At 43.3% G+C, this 18,376-nt stretch overlaps 5 non-coding genes across 5 annotated transcripts; all 5 read left to right on the top strand.

Moving 5' to 3' along the window:
• The first annotated feature begins 2,691 nt into the window (after positions 1–2,691).
• Positions 2,692–2,777, top strand: TRNAR-UCU (transfer RNA arginine (anticodon UCU)). Its single transcript is given in 2 exon segments — positions 2,692–2,728; positions 2,742–2,777. It is a non-coding gene; the product is annotated as a tRNA-Arg (tRNA).
• Positions 2,778–3,672: 895 nt separating this feature from the next.
• Positions 3,673–3,758, top strand: TRNAR-UCU (transfer RNA arginine (anticodon UCU)). The gene is given in 2 exon segments: positions 3,673–3,709; positions 3,723–3,758. It is a non-coding gene; the product is annotated as a tRNA-Arg (tRNA).
• Positions 3,759–5,646: 1,888 nt separating this feature from the next.
• Positions 5,647–5,732, top strand: TRNAR-UCU (transfer RNA arginine (anticodon UCU)). Its single transcript is given in 2 exon segments — positions 5,647–5,683; positions 5,697–5,732. It is a non-coding gene; the product is annotated as a tRNA-Arg (tRNA).
• Positions 5,733–6,627: 895 nt separating this feature from the next.
• On the top strand, positions 6,628–6,713 carry TRNAR-UCU (transfer RNA arginine (anticodon UCU)). Its single transcript is given in 2 exon segments — positions 6,628–6,664; positions 6,678–6,713. It is a non-coding gene; the product is annotated as a tRNA-Arg (tRNA).
• A 1,888-nt stretch (positions 6,714–8,601) lies between these two features.
• TRNAR-UCU (transfer RNA arginine (anticodon UCU)) lies at positions 8,602–8,687 on the top strand. Its single transcript is given in 2 exon segments — positions 8,602–8,638; positions 8,652–8,687. It is a non-coding gene; the product is annotated as a tRNA-Arg (tRNA).
• Positions 8,688–18,376: the final 9,689 nt, after the last annotated feature.

Raw genomic sequence — 18,376 nt, 5'->3', positions numbered from 1 at the left:
TGCCTCTCCCACAAAATCCGACGCCAATCAAAACTCATCGAGAGCAGATATGAGGGTGTTTTTATCCACCCCTGCACTGATAGCTCCCTCGAGGTTGTCTGTCCAGGTTCTCATGGCTTTTGCTATCGAGGTTAGAGCGATTGCTGGTTTAACCGCTCCCCCCACATTAGAGTACACTCTTCGCAGATCTTGGTCGACTTTTCTCTCCATAGGATCTCTAAAAGCTACCGAATCCTCCAGCGGCAGAGTAACATGGTTCGCTAGGCGCATCACCGACGCATCTACTACAGGCGGGTTTTCCAACTTTGTTATCAAGTTGCCCTCCATGGGGTACAGTTTAGCTAGGCGATTGGATAACGGTGACTTCCTCTCGAGTTTGGAGAACTCATCCTGTACCAGCTCTTCAATCTCCTCCATCACTGGGAACATGATGTTCTTTGTTTTGAGGTGTGGGTAGTAGCGTCTCTTATTGGGTGGTTCCTCAGCATCCTCCCACTGTATCGCTTCTCTTACTGCTTTAATCAGTTTCGGAACTAGCGCAAAGTCGAAACCCATTGCTACAGGCTCACCAACGTCTGACGACTCCGCTATACTAGCCATCTCATCCTCGTTGGCAGCTGTGGCCGACCTGGTTGACGGTAAGTGTTCCGCTAATGTTTGCTTCACAATTTCCTTAACTAGGGACGGTAGATCCTCAAATGTTTCCTGATAGTTGTCTGTGTAAGGCTCCTCTTCAGTCTGCATTGAGTAAAAACAATCAGCGCAGACCAGCTTGCCTGGTAGTGTTCTCTCCCCACACGCCCAGCAATCTTTAGGCCTGTTAGTGGGTGGCCTATCCTTATTGTTACTCTTTGAACCTGAGCGCTGAGAGGAACTGGACGACGATCTTGTTGTACTCTTAGAGGTTGAAGCTCGAGGTTGTGAGGGGCTGAGAGAAGAGAAAAAGAAGAGACAAAAGAAAAATATTCTAAAATCTGTCTCTGTGTGCCTCAGTACATGTAATAACGAAAAAAAAAATGCATTTTTATCTTCTGGTCCTTACCTATCATTATGCGGCTGATCTGTTTTTGGGGCAGTTTGCGAGTCCATGGTTTAGCCAATGCTGCAAGTATAATACATATAGGCTGAGTACAGTGAGTTACATGCAGGGACCAAAGAACACCTAACATTGTTATGCTAACCTTATGTTAGTCCCAACTTGCACGGCTTCCGGCTCAGATAGTCTTTACTATCGTAGACCTGAAACACATAATATACTATGAAGCCTCCGCAACGCCCTCAGTGAGGCCTGGTAAAGAAAGTAACAATGCCATGTAGTGTTTACTCTCTGCTGCCTGCCACCAACCTTCTTTCCGGTAAAACGATCTCCTGCTGAAAGCGGGATGCGGCGATATCCCTCTAGCTTTAATAGTCGGCTGATGCTGGCTGATGACGCCGCGCCGCTCCTGCCTCTGACGACTTCCGGGTCAACCCGGAAGTGCATGTTCCGCTCTTGCGTTCCAGGGTGGCTCCGTTCCCGAGAGTGTCTCCAGCAAAGCTGCCCCATCCACATTCCGCCGCTTTACGGCGTACTCCGGCTCCATGTTGTGCCCCAGAAAGATCAGCAGAAAGAGGGGCTCCACCGCAGGCACCTTATTTAAAGGTATAGGTGGGGACTTCATGCTCCGAGGCTGACGAGCATGGAGGGCTGTCAGGAAAACAACCGGTAAGGACCAAAAACTGGAGAGGGAGAAAACAAAAAAAAAACAAAAAAAACAAGATTATAGAAAAGTTATCTCCCTGTGATATAGACACTGTCCTTAGGTAGGACGAAGAAAAAAAGCAGGGAGAAGGGGGCAGGGCTTAAATTTATAGACACTAGTCCTTGGGGGTTAAAGGGGCGGAGTTAACCCCCGTAGTAGGCTGCCATTGAGTTGGACAGGAAAAACAGTTCACCTTCACCAGCACAGTTTGTAACCACCTCATCAACTAATGACACACAATTAATCAACTAAGAGAATGAAAGCGTGCCAAGTCTTGCCTTCCATAACCAACAAACTTGGTTTTCGCTAATGATAAATCTAGCTTTGTTCCTAAATTTAAACAACAAGCCGCCCTTGAGATTTCATAGGGACATCATTGAAGAATATCCCATCAAGGGCTTCATTCCTAAAATGTATATCTTCTCCAGATGTAGTATGCAAAGCAAGCTGCATGAGCATTGTTGTGCAGCACAAAGGATATCACCTTGGACGTGCAAACAAATTCACATTTTGAAATGTGGAGCGTCTCAGTTCCTGAAGCATTCATGATGGGTTTTTTTTAATGAGTGGCACCAATTTCATTAAATGAAACAAAAGAAGGGGATTTGAGAGGTCAGATGTTGGTAAGTACAACCATCTCTGCCGCTGAGTATTGAAAGTTTAGCAGGTTACAGGTAGTAGACTCAGAAAGTTTTTGATTTTTCTTAGAAATCTAGAAGACGGGTTGTGATGATAGCTTGTTATGTAATGAAACAGGTGTTTGATGAGAGTGAGATGGGACTGCTGAAATAATCCAGAGTAACATTTGGGAGATAGCCAGATGCTGTACTCTTTCTTCTTATATAACAAAAAGGTTAGCCTGCATACATCCTGAAATGCCACGAACAAAAGGATAAAAGCAGATATTTTTCATTTGAAGGTGCCTGGCAAAAACAGTCAGTGCAAGCTTGGCTCTGTGGCGCAATGGCTAGCACCTTGGACTTCTAGTGAAATGTAGGCATTCAAAGGTTGTGGGTTCGAGTCCCACCAGAGTCGCGTTTTAAACAGGAAACCAAAGCCGTGTTACCTAAAAGATGCTGAAAGTGCACCGAAGATGGCCCTCAAAAGTCCATCCCTGGAAACTTGTCTGCTGCAACACTGACTAAGCTTTTCATGGAAAGGAGTAAACAGTTCACCTTCACCAGCACAGTTTGTAACCACCTCATCAACTAATGACACACAATTAATCAACTAAGAGAATGAAAGCGTGCCAAGTCTTGCCTTCCATAACCAACAAACTTGGTTTTCACTAATGATAAATCTAGCTTTGTTCCTAAATTTAAACAACAAGCCGCCCTTGAGATTCCATAGGGACATCATTTAAGAATATCCCATCAAGGGCTTCATTCCTAAAATGTATATCTTCTCCAGATGTAGTATGCAAAGCAAGCTGCATGAGCATTGTTGTGCAGCACAAAGGATATCACCTTGGACGTGCAAACAAATTCACATTTTGAAATGTGGAGCGTCTCAGTTCCTGAAGCATTCATGATGGGTTTTTTTTAATGAGTGGCACCAATTTCATTAAATGAAACAAAAGAAGTGGATTTGAGAGGTCAGATGTTGGTAAGTACAACCATCTCTGCTGCTGAGTATTGAAAGTTTAGCAGGTTACAGGTAGTAGACTCAGAAAGTTTTTGATTTTTCTTAGAAATCTAGAAGACGGGTTGTGATGATAGCTTGTTATGTAATGAAACAGGTGTTTGATGAGAGTGAGATGGGACTGCTGAAATAATCCAGAGTAACATTTGGGAGATAGCCAGATGCTGTACTCTTTCTTCTTATATAACAAAAAGGTAGCCTGCATACATCCTGAAATGCCACGAACAAAAGGGTAAAAGCAGATATTTTTCATTTGAAGGTGCCTGGCAAAAACAGTCAGTGCAAGCTTGGCTCTGTGGCGCAATGGATAGCGCATTGGACTTCTAGTGAAGTGTAGGCATTCAAAGGTTGTGGGTTCGAGTCCCACCAGAGTTGCATTTTAAACTGGAAACCGAAGCCGTGTTACCTAAAAGATGCTGAAAGTGCACCGAAGATGGCCCTCAAAAGTCCATCCCTGGAAACTTGTCTGCTGCAACACAGACTAAGCTTTTCATGGAAAGGAGTAAACAGTTCACCTTCACCAGCACAGTTTGTAACCACCTCATCAACTAATGACACACAATTAATCAACTAAGAGAATGAAAGCGTGCCAAGTCTTGCCTTCCATAACCAACAAACTTGGTTTTCACTAATGATAAATCTAGCTTTGTTCCTAAATTTAAACAACAAGCCGCCCTTGAGATTCCATAGGGACATCATTTAAGAATATCCCATCAAGGGCTTCATTCCTAAAATGTATATCTTCTCCAGATGTAGTATGCAAAGCAAGCTGCATGAGCATTGTTGTGCAGCACAAAGGATATCACCTTGGACGTGCAAACAAATTCACATTTTGAAATGTGGAGCGTCTCAGTTCCTGAAGCATTCATGATGGGTTTTTTTTAATGAGTGGCACCAATTTCATTAAATGAAACAAAAGAAGTGGATTTGAGAGGTCAGATGTTGGTAAGTACAACCATCTCTGCTGCTGAGTATTGAAAGTTTAGCAGGTTACAGGTAGTAGACTCAGAAAGTTTTTGATTTTTCTTAGAAATCTAGAAGACGGGTTGTGATGATAGCTTGTTATGTAATGAAACAGGTGTTTGATGAGAGTGAGATGGGACTGCTGAAAAAATCCAGAGTAACATTTGGGAGATAGCCAGATGCTGTACTCTTTCTTCTTATATAACAAAAAGGTAGCCTGCATACATCCTGAAATGCCACGAACAAATGAGTAAAAGCAGATATTTTTCATTTGAAGGTGCCTGACAAAAACAGTCAGTGCAAGCTTGACTCTGTGGCGCATTGGATAGCGCATTGGATAGCGCATTGGACTTCTAGTGAAATGTAGGCATTCAAAGGTTGTGGGTTCGAATCTCACCAGAGTCGCTTTTTAAACTGGAAGCCGAAGCCGTGTTACCTAAAAGATGCTGAAAGTGCACCGAAGATGGCCCTCAAAAGTCCATCCCTGGAAACTTGTCTGCTGCAACACAGACTAAGCTCTTCATGGAAAGGAGTAAACAGTTCACCTTCACCAGCACAGTTTGTAACCACCTCATCAACTAATGACACACAATTAATCATCTAAGAGAATGAAAGCGTGCCAAGTCTTGCCTTCCATAACCAACAAACTTGGTTTTCGCTAATGATAAATCTAGCTTTGTTCCTAAATTTAAACAACAAGCCGCCCTTGAGATTCCATAGGGACATCATTTAAGAATATCCCATCAAGGGCTTCATTCCTAAAATGTATATCTTCTCCAGATGTAGTATGCAAAGCAAGCTGCATGACCATTGTTGTGCAGCACAAAGGATATCACCTTGGACGTGCAAACAAATTCACATTTTGAAATGTGGAGCGTCTCAGTTCCTGAAGCATTCATGATGGGTTTTTTTTTATGAGTGGCACCAATTTCATTAAATGAAACAAAAGAAGTGGATTTGAGAGGTCAGATGTTGGTAAGTACAACCATCTCTGCTGCTGAGTATTGAAAGTTTAGCAGGTTACAGGTAGTAGACTCAGAAAGTTTTTGATTTTTCTTAGAAATCTAGAAGACGGGTTGTGATGATAGCTTGTTATGTAATGAAACAGGTGTTTGATGAGAGTGAGATGGGACTGCTGAAATAATCCAGAGTAACATTTGGGAGATAGCCAGATGCTGTACTCTTTCTTCTTATATAACAAAAAGGTAGCCTGCATACATCCTGAAATGCCACGAACAAAAGGGTAAAAGCAGATATTTTTCATTTGAAGGTGCCTGGCAAAAACAGTCAGTGCAAGCTCGGCTCTGTGGCGCAATGGATAGCGCATTGGACTTCTAGTGAAGTGTAGGCATTCAAAGGTTGTGGGTTCGAGTCCCACCAGAGTTGCATTTTAAACTGGAAACCGAAGCCGTGTTACCTAAAAGATGCTGAAAGTGCACCGAAGATGGCCCTCAAAAGTCCATCCCTGGAAACTTGTCTGCTGCAACACAGACTAAGCTCTTCATGGAAAGGAGTAAACAGTTCACCTTCACCAGCACAGTTTGTAACCACCTCATCAACTAATGACACACAATTAATCAACTAAGAGAATGAAAGCGTGCCAAGTCTTGCCTTCCATAACCAACAAACTTGGTTTTCGCTAATGATAAATCTAGCTTTGTTCCTAAATTTAAACAACAAGCCGCCCTTGAGATTCCATAGGGACATCATTTAAGAATATCCCATCAAGGGCTTCATTCCTAAAATGTATATCTTCTCCAGATGTAGTATGCAAAGCAAGCTGCATGACCATTGTTGTGCAGCACAAAGGATATCACCTTGGACGTGCAAACAAATTCACATTTTGAAATGTGGAGCGTCTCAGTTCCTGAAGCATTCATGATGGGTTTTTTTTTATGAGTGGCACCAATTTCATTAAATGAAACAAAAGAAGTGGATTTGAGAGGTCAGATGTTGGTAAGTACAACCATCTCTGCTGCTGAGTATTGAAAGTTTAGCAGGTTACAGGTAGTAGACTCAGAAAGTTTTTGATTTTTCTTAGAAATCTAGAAGACGGGTTGTGATGATAGCTTGTTATGTAATGAAACAGGTGTTTGATGAGAGTGAGATGGGACTGCTGAAATAATCCAGAGTAACATTTGGGAGATAGCCAGATGCTGTACTCTTTCTTCTTATATAACAAAAAGGTAGCCTGCATACATCCTGAAATGCCACGAACAAAAGGGTAAAAGCAGATATTTTTCATTTGAAGGTGCCTGGCAAAAACAGTCAGTGCAAGCTCGGCTCTGTGGCGCAATGGATAGCGCATTGGACTTCTAGTGAAGTGTAGGCATTCAAAGGTTGTGGGTTCGAGTCCCACCAGAGTTGCATTTTAAACTGGAAACCGAAGCCGTGTTACCTAAAAGATGCTGAAAGTGCACCGAAGATGGCCCTCAAAAGTCCATCCCTGGAAACTTGTCTGCTGCAACACAGACTAAGCTCTTCATGGAAAGGAGTAAACAGTTCACCTTCACCAGCACAGTTTGTAACCACCTCATCAACTAATGACACACAATTAATCAACTAAGAGAATGAAAGCGTGCCAAGTCTTGCCTTCCATAACCAACAAACTTGGTTTTCGCTAATGATAAATCTAGCTTTGTTCCTAAATTTAAACAACAAGCCGCCCTTGAGATTTCATAGGGACATCATTGAAGAATATCCCATCAAGGGCTTCATTCCTAAAATGTATATCTTCTCCAGATGTAGTATGCAAAGCAAGCTGCATGAGCATTGTTGTGCAGCACAAAGGATATCACCTTGGACGTGCAAACAAATTCACATTTTGAAATGTGGAGCGTCTCAGTTCCTGAAGCATTCATGATGGGTTTTTTTTAATGAGTGGCACCAATTTCATTAAATGAAACAAAAGAAGTGGATTTGAGAGGTCAGATGTTGGTAAGTACAACCATCTCTGCTGCTGAGTATTGAAAGTTTAGCAGGTTACAGGTAGTAGACTCAGAAAGTTTTTGATTTTTCTTAGAAATCTAGAAGACGGGTTGTGATGATAGCTTGTTATGTAATGAAACAGGTGTTTGATGAGAGTGAGATGGGACTGCTGAAAAAATCCAGAGTAACATTTGGGAGATAGCCAGATGCTGTACTCTTTCTTCTTATATAACAAAAAGGTAGCCTGCATACATCCTGAAATGCCACGAACAAATGAGTAAAAGCAGATATTTTTCATTTCAAGGTGCCTGACAAAAACAGTCAGTGCAAGCTTGACTCTGTGGCGCATTGGATAGCGCATTGGATAGCGCATTGGACTTCTAGTGAAATGTAGGCATTCAAAGGTTGTGGGTTCGAATCTCACCAGAGTCGCTTTTTAAACTGGAAGCCGAAGCCGTGTTACCTAAAAGATGCTGAAAGTGCACCGAAGATGGCCCTCAAAAGTCCATCCCTGGAAACTTGTCTGCTGCAACACAGACTAAGCTTTTCATGGAAAGGAGTAAACAGTTCACCTTCACCAGCACAGTTTGTAACCACCTCATCAACTAATGACACACAATTAATCAACTAAGAGAATGAAAGCGTGCCAAGTCTTGCCTTCCATAACCAACAAACTTGGTTTTCACTAATGATAAATCTAGCTTTGTTCCTAAATTTAAACAACAAGCCGCCCTTGAGATTCCATAGGGACATCATTTAAGAATATCCCATCAAGGGCTTCATTCCTAAAATGTATATCTTCTCCAGATGTAGTATGCAAAGCAAGCTGCATGACCATTGTTGTGCAGCACAAAGGATATCACCTTGGACGTGCAAACAAATTCACATTTTGAAATGTGGAGCGTCTCAGTTCCTGAAGCATTCATGATGGGTTTTTTTTTATGAGTGGCACCAATTTCATTAAATGAAACAAAAGAAGTGGATTTGAGAGGTCAGATGTTGGTAAGTACAACCATCTCTGCTGCTGAGTATTGAAAGTTTAGCAGGTTACAGGTAGTAGACTCAGAAAGTTTTTGATTTTTCTTAGAAATCTAGAAGACGGGTTGTGATGATAGCTTGTTATGTAATGAAACAGGTGTTTGATGAGAGTGAGATGGGACTGCTGAAATAATCCAGAGTAACATTTGGGAGATAGCCAGATGCTGTACTCTTTCTTCTTATATAACAAAAAGGTAGCCTGCATACATCCTGAAATGCCACGAACAAAAGGGTAAAAGCAGATATTTTTCATTTGAAGGTGCCTGGCAAAAACAGTCAGTGCAAGCTCGGCTCTGTGGCGCAATGGATAGCGCATTGGACTTCTAGTGAAGTGTAGGCATTCAAAGGTTGTGGGTTCGAGTCCCACCAGAGTTGCATTTTAAACTGGAAACCGAAGCCGTGTTACCTAAAAGATGCTGAAAGTGCACCGAAGATGGCCCTCAAAAGTCCATCCCTGGAAACTTGTCTGCTGCAACACAGACTAAGCTCTTCATGGAAAGGAGTAAACAGTTCACCTTCACCAGCACAGTTTGTAACCACCTCATCAACTAATGACACACAATTAATCAACTAAGAGAATGAAAGCGTGCCAAGTCTTGCCTTCCATAACCAACAAACTTGGTTTTCGCTAATGATAAATCTAGCTTTGTTCCTAAATTTAAACAACAAGCCGCCCTTGAGATTTCATAGGGACATCATTGAAGAATATCCCATCAAGGGCTTCATTCCTAAAATGTATATCTTCTCCAGATGTAGTATGCAAAGCAAGCTGCATGAGCATTGTTGTGCAGCACAAAGGATATCACCTTGGACGTGCAAACAAATTCACATTTTGAAATGTGGAGCGTCTCAGTTCCTGAAGCATTCATGATGGGTTTTTTTTAATGAGTGGCACCAATTTCATTAAATGAAACAAAAGAAGTGGATTTGAGAGGTCAGATGTTGGTAAGTACAACCATCTCTGCTGCTGAGTATTGAAAGTTTAGCAGGTTACAGGTAGTAGACTCAGAAAGTTTTTGATTTTTCTTAGAAATCTAGAAGACGGGTTGTGATGATAGCTTGTTATGTAATGAAACAGGTGTTTGATGAGAGTGAGATGGGACTGCTGAAAAAATCCAGAGTAACATTTGGGAGATAGCCAGATGCTGTACTCTTTCTTCTTATATAACAAAAAGGTAGCCTGCATACATCCTGAAATGCCACGAACAAATGAGTAAAAGCAGATATTTTTCATTTCAAGGTGCCTGACAAAAACAGTCAGTGCAAGCTTGACTCTGTGGCGCATTGGATAGCGCATTGGATAGCGCATTGGACTTCTAGTGAAATGTAGGCATTCAAAGGTTGTGGGTTCGAATCTCACCAGAGTCGCTTTTTAAACTGGAAGCCGAAGCCGTGTTACCTAAAAGATGCTGAAAGTGCACCGAAGATGGCCCTCAAAAGTCCATCCCTGGAAACTTGTCTGCTGCAACACAGACTAAGCTTTTCATGGAAAGGAGTAAACAGTTCACCTTCACCAGCACAGTTTGTAACCACCTCATCAACTAATGACACACAATTAATCAACTAAGAGAATGAAAGCGTGCCAAGTCTTGCCTTCCATAACCAACAAACTTGGTTTTCACTAATGATAAATCTAGCTTTGTTCCTAAATTTAAACAACAAGCCGCCCTTGAGATTCCATAGGGACATCATTTAAGAATATCCCATCAAGGGCTTCATTCCTAAAATGTATATCTTCTCCAGATGTAGTATGCAAAGCAAGCTGCATGAGCATTGTTGTGCAGCACAAAGGATATCACCTTGGACGTGCAAACAAATTCACATTTTGAAATGTGGAGCGTCTCAGTTCCTGAAGCATTCATGATGGGTTTTTTTTAATGAGTGGCACCAATTTCATTAAATGAAACAAAAGAAGTGGATTTGAGAGGTCAGATGTTGGTAAGTACAACCATCTCTGCTGCTGAGTATTGAAAGTTTAGCAGGTTACAGGTAGTAGACTCAGAAAGTTTTTGATTTTTCTTAGAAATCTAGAAGACAGGTTGTGATGATAGCTTGTTATGTAATGAAACAGGTGTTTGATGAGAGTGAGATGGGACTGCTGAAAAAATCCAGAGTAACATTTGGGAGATAGCCAGATGCTGTACTCTTTCTTCTTATATAACAAAAAGGTAGCCTGCATACATCCTGAAATGCCACGAACAAATGAGTAAAAGCAGATATTTTTCATTTGAAGGTGCCTGACAAAAACAGTCAGTGCAAGCTTAGCTCTGTGGCGCATTGGATAGCGCATTGGATAGCGCATTGGACTTCTAGTGAAATGTAGGCATTCAAAGGTTGTGGGGTTGAGACCCACCAGAGTCGCATTTTAAACTGGAAACCGAAGCCGTGTTACCTAAAAGATGCTGAAAGTGCACCGAAGATGGCCCTCAAAAGTCCATCCCTGGAAACTTGTCTGCTGCAACACAGACTAAGCTCTTCATGGAAAGGAGTAAACAGTTCACCTTCACCAGCACAGTTTGTAACCACCTCATCAACTAATGACACACAATTAATCAACTAAGAGAATGAAAGCGTGCCAAGTCTTGCCTTCCATAACCAACAAACTTGGTTTTCGCTAATGATAAATCTAGCTTTGTTCCTAAATTTAAACAACAAGCCGCCCTTGAGATTTCATAGGGACATCATTGAAGAATATCCCATCAAGGGCTTCATTCCTAAAATGTATATCTTCTCCAGATGTAGTATGCAAAGCAAGCTGCATGAGCATTGTTGTGCAGCACAAAGGATATCACCTTGGACGTGCAAACAAATTCACATTTTGAAATGTGGAGCGTCTCAGTTCCTGAAGCATTCATGATGGGTTTTTTTTAATGAGTGGCACCAATTTCATTAAATGAAACAAAAGAAGTGGATTTGAGAGGTCAGATGTTGGTAAGTACAACCATCTCTGCTGCTGAGTATTGAAAGTTTAGCAGGTTACAGGTAGTAGACTCAGAAAGTTTTTGATTTTTCTTAGAAATCTAGAAGACGGGTTGTGATGATAGCTTGTTATGTAATGAAACAGGTGTTTGATGAGAGTGAGATGGGACTGCTGAAAAAATCCAGAGTAACATTTGGGAGATAGCCAGATGCTGTACTCTTTCTTCTTATATAACAAAAAGGTAGCCTGCATACATCCTGAAATGCCACGAACAAATGAGTAAAAGCAGATATTTTTCATTTGAAGGTGCCTGACAAAAACAGTCAGTGCAAGCTTAGCTCTGTGGCGCATTGGATAGCGCATTGGACTTTTAGTGAAATGTAGGCATTCAAAGGTTGTGGGTTTGAGACCCACCAGAGTCGCATTTTAACCACTTCCCGACCGCCCACTACACAGGGGCGGCGGGGAAGTGGAGCCCTTCAGGACGGCCTCACCCACAGAGGCGGCGGTCCATTTAAGGGCATGGGCGGAGCGATCGCGTCATCCGTGACGCGATCCTCCGCCGGCGCCTGTCACCGCTCGCTCGCCGCAACATCCCGCCGGCTATACGGAAGCGCCGGCGGGATGTTAACCCCGCGATCGCCGCATACAAAGTGTATAATACACTTTGTAATGTTTACAAAGTGTATTATACAGGCTGCCTCCTGCCCTGGTGGTCCCAGTGTCCGAGGGACCACCAGGGCAGGCTGCAGCCACCCTAGTCTGCACCCAAGCACACTGATTTCTCCCCCCCCTGCCCCAGATCGCCCACAGCACCCATCAGACCCCCCCCTGCCCACCCCCCAGACCCCTGTTTGCACCCAATCACCCCCCTAATCACCCATCAATCACTCCCTGTCACTATCTGTCAACGCTATTTTTTTTTTATCCCCCCCTGCTCCCTGCCCCCTCCTGATCACCCCACACCCCTCAGATTCTCCCCAGACCCCCCCCCCCCCCCAGACCACCCCCCCCCTGTTTACTGTATGCATCTATCCCCATGATCACCTGTCAATCACCTGTCAATCACCCGTCAATCACCCATCAATCACCCGTCAATCACCCCCTGTCACTGCCACCCATCAATCAGCCCCTAACCTGCCCCTTGCGGGCAATCTGATCACCCCCCCCACACCAATAGATCGCCCACAGATCCGACATCAGATCACCTCCCAAATCCATTGTTTACATCTATTCTCTCCTCTAAACACCCACTAATTACCCATCAATCACCCATCAATCACCCCCTATCACCACCTGTCACTTTTACCTATCAGATCAGACCCTAATCTGCCCCTTGCGGGCACCCAATCACCCGCCCACACGCTCAGATTGCCCTCTGACCCCCCCTTATCAATTCACCAGTGCATTAATTACATCTGTTCTTCCCTGTAATAACCCACTGATCACCTGTCAATCACCTGCCAATCACCTATCACCCATCAATCACCCCCTGTCACTGCCACCCATCAATCAGCCCCTAACCTGCCCCTTGCGGGCAATCTGATCACCCACCCACACCATTAGATCGCCCGCAAACCCGCCGTCAGATTACCTCCCAAATGTATCGTTTACATCTGTTATCTTCTCTAAACACCCACTAATTACCCATCAATCACCCATCAATCACCCCCTATCACCACCTGTCACTGTTACCTATCAGATCAGACCCTAATCTGCCCCTTGCGGGCACCCAATCACCCGCCCACACGCTCAGATTGCCCTCAGACCCCCCCCCCCTTATCAATTCGCCAGTGCATTAATTACATCTGTCCTTCCCTGTAATAACCCACTGATCACCTGTCAATCACCTGCCAATCACCTATCACCCATCAATCACCCCCTGTCACCCCCTGTCACTGCCACCCATCAATCAGCCCCTAACCTGCCCCTTGCGGGCAATCTGATCACCCACCCACACCATTAGATCGCCCGCAAACCCGCCGTCAGATTACCTCCCAAATGTATCGTTTACATCTGTTATCTTCTCTAAACACCCACTAATTACCCATCAATCACCCCCTATCACCACCTGTTACTGTTACCTATCAGATCAGACCCTAATCTGCCCCTTGCGGGCACCCAATCACCCGCCCACACGCTCAGATTGCCCTCAGACCCCCCCCCCCCTTATCAATTCGCCAGTGCATTAATTACATCTGTCCTTCCCTGTAATAACCCACTGATCACCTGTCAATCACCTGCCAATCACCTATCACCCATCAATCACCCCCTGTCACCCCCTGTCACTGCCACCCATCAATCAGCCCCTAACCTGCCCCTTGCGGGCAATCTGATCACCCACCTACAACAATAGATCGCCCGCAGATCCGACATCAGATCACCACCCAAGCGCAGTGTTTCCATCTATTCTCTCCTCTAAACACCCACTAATTACCCATCAATCACCCATCAATCACTCCCTATCACCACCTGTCACTGTTACCTATCAGATCAGACCCTAATCTGCCCCTTGCGGGCACCCAATCGCCCGCCTACACGCTCAGATTGCCCTCAGACCCCCCCTTATCAATTCGCCAGTGCAATATTTACATCTGTTCTCCCCTGTAATAACCCACTGATTACCTGTCAATCACCTATCAATCACCCCCTGTCACTGCCACCCATCAATCACCCCCTGTCACTGCCACCCATCAATCACCCGCTGTCACTGCCACCCATCAATCAGCCCCTAACCTGCCCCTTGCGGGCAAACTGATTACCCACCCACACCAATAGATCGCCCGCAGATCCGACATCAGATCACCACCCAAGCGCAGTGTTTCCATCTATTCTCTACCCTAAACACCCACTAATTACCCATCAATCACCCCCTGTCACTGCTACCTATCAGATTAGACCCCTATCTGCCCCTAGGGCACTCAATCACCCGCCCACACCCTCAGAATGCCCTCAGACCCCAGCCCTGATCACCTCGCCAGTGCATTGCTTGCATCTATTCCCCCCTCTAATCACACCTTGAGACACCCATCAATCACCTCCTGTCACCCCCTAGCACACCTACCCATCAGATCAGGCCCCAATTTGCCCCGTGTGGGCTCCTGATCACTCGGCCAAACCCTCAGACCCCCTTCCGATCACCTCCCCAGTGCATGGATTGCATCTATTTTCCCCTCTAACCACCCCCTGAGACACCCATCAATCACCTCCTGTCACCCCCCTAGCACTCCTATCCATCAGATCAGGCCCAATACAACCTGTCATCTAAAAGGCCACCCTGCTTATGACCGGTTCCACAAAATTCGCCCCCTCATAGACCACCTGTCATCAAAATTTGCAGATGCTTATACCCCTGAACAGTCATTTTGAGACATTTGGTTTCCAGACTACTCACGGTTTTGGGCCTGTAAAATGCCAGGGCGGTATAGGAACCCCACAAGTGACCCCATTTTAGAAAAAAAAGACACCCCAAGGTATTATGTTAGGTGTATGACGAGTTCATAGAAGATTTTATTTTTTGTCAAAAGTTAGCGGAAATTAATTTTTATTGTTTTTTTTTCACAAAGTGTCATTTTTCACTAACTTGTGACAAAAAATAAAATCTTCTATGAACTCGCCATATACCTAACGGAATACCTTGGGGTGTCTTCTTTCTAAAATGGGGTCACTTGTGGGGTTCCTATACTGCCCTGGCATTTTAGGGGCCCTAAACCGCGAGGAGTAGTCTAGAAAACAAATGCTTCAAAATGACCTGTGAATAGGACGTTGGGCCCCTTAGCGCACCTAGGCTGCAAAAAAGTGTCACACATGTGGTACCGCCGTACTCAGGAAAAGTAGTATAATGTGTTTTGGGGTGTATTTTTACACATACCCATGCTGGGTGGGAGAAACTTCTATGTAAATGGACAATTGTGTGTAAAAAAATCAAACAATTGTCATTTACAGAGATATTTCTCCCACTTAGCATGGGTATGTGTAAAAATACACCCCAAAACGCATTATACTACTTCTCCTGAGTACAGCGGTACCACATGTGTGGCACTTTTTTACACCCTAAGTACGCTAAGGGGCCCAAAGTCCAATGAGTACCTTTAGGATTTCACAGGTCATTTTGCGACATTTGGTTTCAAGACTACTCCTCACGGTTTAGGGCCCCTAAAATGCCAGGGCAGTATAGAAACCCCACAAATGACCCCATTCTAGAAAGAAGACACCCAAAGGTATTCCGTACGGAGTATGGTGAGTTCATAGAAGATTTTATTTTTTGTCACAAGTTAGCGGAAAATGACACTTTGTGAAAAAAAACTATTAAAATCAATTTCCGCTAACTTGTGACAAAAAAATAAAAACTTCTATGAACTCACCATACTCCTAACGGAATACCTTGGGGTGTCTTCTTTCTAAAATGGGGTCATTAGTGGGGTTCCTATACTGCCCTGGCATTTTAGGGGCCCTAAACCGTGAGGAGTAGTTTTGAAACAAAAATGACCTGTGAAATCCTAAAGGTACTCATTGGACTTTGGGCCCCTTAGTGCAGTTAGGGTGCAAAAAAGTGCCACACATGTGGTATCGCCGTACTCGGGAGAAGTAGTACAATGTGTTTTGGGGTGTATTTTTACACATACCCATGCTGGGTGGGAGAAATACCTCTGTAAATGACAATCTTTTGATTTTTTTACACACAATTGTCCATTTACAGAGGTATTTCTCCCACCCAGCATGGGTATGTGTAAAAATACACCCCAAAACACATTGTACTACTTCTCCCGAGTATGGCGATACCACATGTGTGGCACTTTTTTGCACCCTAACTGCGCTAAAGGGCCCAAAGTCCAATGAGTACCTTTAGGATTTCACAGGTCATTTTGAGAAATTTCGTTTCAAGACTACTCCTCACGGTTTAGGGCCCCTAAAATGCCAGGGCAGTATAGGAACCCCACAAATGACCCCATTTTAGAAAGAAGACACCCCAAGGTATTCCGTTAGGAGTATGGTGAGTTCATAGAAGATTTTATTTTTTGTCAAAAGTTAGCGGAAATTGATTTTAATTGTGTTTTTTCACAAAGTGTCATTTTCCGCTAACTTGTGACAAAAAATAAAATCTTCTATGAACTCGCCATACTCCTAACGGAATACCTTGGGGTGTCTTCTTTCTAAAATGGGGTCATTTGTGGGGTTCCTATACTGCCCTGGCATTTTAGGGGCCCTAAACCGTGAGGAGTAGTCTTGAAACGAAATTTCTCAAAATGACCTGTGAAATCCTAAAGGTACTCATTGGACTTTGGGCCCTTTAGCGCAGTTAGGGTGCAAAAAAGTGCCACACATGTGGTATCGCCGTACTCAGGAGAAGTAGTATAATGTGTTTTGTGGTGTATTTTTACACATACCCATGCTGAGTGGGAGAAATATCTCTGTAAATGGACAATTGTGTGTAAAAAAAATTAACAAATTGTCATTTACAGAGATATTTCTCCCACCCAGCATGGGTATGTGTAAAAATACACCCCAAAACACATTACACTACTTCTCCTGAGTACGGCAATACCACATGTGTGGCACTTTTTTGCAGCCTAACTGCGCTAAGGGGTCCAAAGTCCAATGAGCACCTTTAGGCTTTACAGGGGTGCTTACAATTTAGCACCCCCCAAAATGTCAGGACAGTAAACACACCCCACAAATGACCCCATTTTGGAAAGTAGACCCTTCAAGGTATTCAGAGAGGGGTATGGTGAGTCTGTGGCAGATTTCATTTTTTTTTGGTGCAAGTTAGAAGAAATGGAAACTTTTTTTTTTTTTTTTTTTCCTCACAAAGTGTCATTTTCCGCTTACTTGTGACAAAAAATAATATCTTCTATGAACTCACTATGCCTCTCAGTGAATACTTTGGGATGTCTTCTTTCCAAAATGGGGTCATTTGGGGGGTATTTATACTATCCTGGAATTCTAGCCCCTCATGAAACATGACAGGGGGTCAGAAAAGTCATAGATGCTTGAAAATGGGAAAATTCACTTTTTGCACCATAGTTTGTAAACGCTATAACTTTTACCCAAACCAATAAATATACGCTGAATGGTTTTTTTTTATCAAAAACATGTTTGTCCACATTTTTCGCGCTGCATGTATACAGAAATTTTACTTTATTTGAAAACTGTCAGCACAGAAAGTTAAAAAAATCATTTTTTTACCAAAATTCATGTCTTTTTTGCTGAATATAATAAAAAGTAAAAATCGCAGGAGCAATTAAATAGCACCAAAAGAAAGCTTTATTAGTGACAAGAAAAGGAGCCAAAATTCATTTAGGTGGTAGGTTGTATGAGCGAGCAATAAACCGTGAAAGCTGCAGTGGTCTGAATGGAAAAAAAGTGGCCGGTCCTTAAGGGGTAGAAAGCCCTAGGTCCTCAAGTGGTTAAACTGGAAACCGAAGCCGTGTTACCTAAAAGATGCTGAAAGTGCACCGAAGATGGCCCTCAAAAGTCCATCCCTGGAAACTTGTCTGCTGCAACACAGACTAAGCTCTTCATGGAAAGGAGTAAACAGTTCACCTTCACCAGCACAGTTTGTAACCACCTCATCAACTAATGACACACAATTAATCATCTAAGAGAATGAAAGCGTGCCAAGTCTTGCCTTCCATAACCAACAAACTTGGTTTTCGCTAATGATAAATCTAGCTTTGTTCCTAAATTTAAACAACAAGCCGCCCTTGAGATTCCATAGGGACATCATTTAAGAATATCCCATCAAGGGCTTCATTCCTAAAATGTATATCTTCTCCAGATGTAGTATGCAAAGCAAGCTGCATGAGCATTGTTGTGCAGCACAAAGGATATCACCTTGGACGTGCAAACAAATTCACATTTTGAAATGTGGAGCGTCTCAGTTCCTGAAGCATTCATGATGGGTTTTTTTTAATGAGTGGCACCAATTTCATTAAATGAAACAAAAGAAGTGGATTTGAGAGGTCAGATGTTGGTAAGTACAACCATCTCTGCTGCTGAGTATTGAAAGTTTAGCAGGTTACAGGTAGTAGACTCAGAAAGTTTTTGATTTTTCTTAGAAATCTAGAAGACAGGTTGTGATGATAGCTTGTTATGTAATGAAACAGGTGTTTGATGAGAGTGAGATGGGACTGCTGAAAAAATC

Source organism: Hyperolius riggenbachi, chromosome 8, assembly GCF_040937935.1.
Source record: "Hyperolius riggenbachi isolate aHypRig1 chromosome 8, aHypRig1.pri, whole genome shotgun sequence".
Classification (NCBI taxonomy): domain Eukaryota; kingdom Metazoa; phylum Chordata; class Amphibia; order Anura; family Hyperoliidae; genus Hyperolius; species Hyperolius riggenbachi.
Note: the sequence above shows the minus strand (reverse complement) of the source record. Positions and strands in the feature narration are given on the sequence as shown.